An 885-nucleotide genomic window follows, 5' to 3' on the forward strand; every position below is an offset into this window, starting at 1 on the left:
GGATAAGTGCCAGGCCAGGAGCTGCACATGACAGAAGGGAGCAGGGCCAGGCCAGCCAGCTTCATGCAGGGCTCCATGTGGCTCGCGTGCAGCTCCTGGGACTAGGCCAAAGCTGTGCACCCCCAGGGGAAGCCTTGTGCAAGGGAGCTAGCAGCCTGGGCATGCTTCCTGCTAACACGTGGAGCTCCCAGGACTTAGCGTGGGTGGCAGGGAGCAGGGCTGAACTGGCCCACCTCCCATCATGCAGGGCTCCCAGCCTAGTCCCAGGAGCTGAATGTGGCAGAAGGGAGCAAGGCTTCATCATGTGTGGCTTCCCCACCCCCCTTGGCAATTATCTCCAGCTGAGTCCTGGGAGCTTCATGTGAGCTGCGGGGAGCTCCATAAGGTAGTCGGGCTGGCCCGGGCCCCATGCTCCTGCCAACCCAGGCTCTGTGCTCCCACCAGCTGTGGACTCCATGGTCCCACACCCACTGCAGTTCCCCCCCTGTCCACTGCCACTTCCCTAAGTGCTGCAGCAGGGACAGGAGGAGTTGCTGCTGGAGGATGGGGGAGCCAAGCAGTTCCGCAGGCACTGTAGCAGTGCTGCCCAGAAGCTGTGTGTTGGGTGCGTCTCAGGCCTGGGCCCTTCCACGGGCAAGGATGAGAGTGTGGTGCGCTACACCAGCAGAAGTGGGCAGGGTTCAATCCCATGCAGAGCACAATAGGGGCAGCCGTAGGCCAGGCCATATGCAATTAATTGGTGGGTGCCTGCCCGTGGGGTGGGTGAAATTGCCTGTTGGGCCATATTTTGCCCACCCCTGGAATAATCTTTCCCTGCTTTTATTATAACAAAGGATTGAGATATATATAAATGCCTCTACACTAATGCCCGTAGCATGGGGAACA

The 885-nt window shown here is 59.4% G+C and overlaps 1 protein-coding gene across 3 annotated transcripts in view; it reads left to right on the plus strand.

Annotated features, from left to right (window-relative positions):
- Positions 1 to 885, plus strand: part of MTRR (5-methyltetrahydrofolate-homocysteine methyltransferase reductase) — an 85,666-nt gene that overhangs the window by 40,903 nt on the left and 43,878 nt on the right. The gene's annotated exons all lie outside the window — the stretch shown is intronic.

The sequence above is a fragment of the Gavialis gangeticus genome, unplaced genomic scaffold, assembly GCF_001723915.1.
Source record: "Gavialis gangeticus isolate Ggan-Ray unplaced genomic scaffold, GavGan_comp1, whole genome shotgun sequence".
NCBI classification, from domain to species: domain Eukaryota; kingdom Metazoa; phylum Chordata; order Crocodylia; family Gavialidae; genus Gavialis; species Gavialis gangeticus.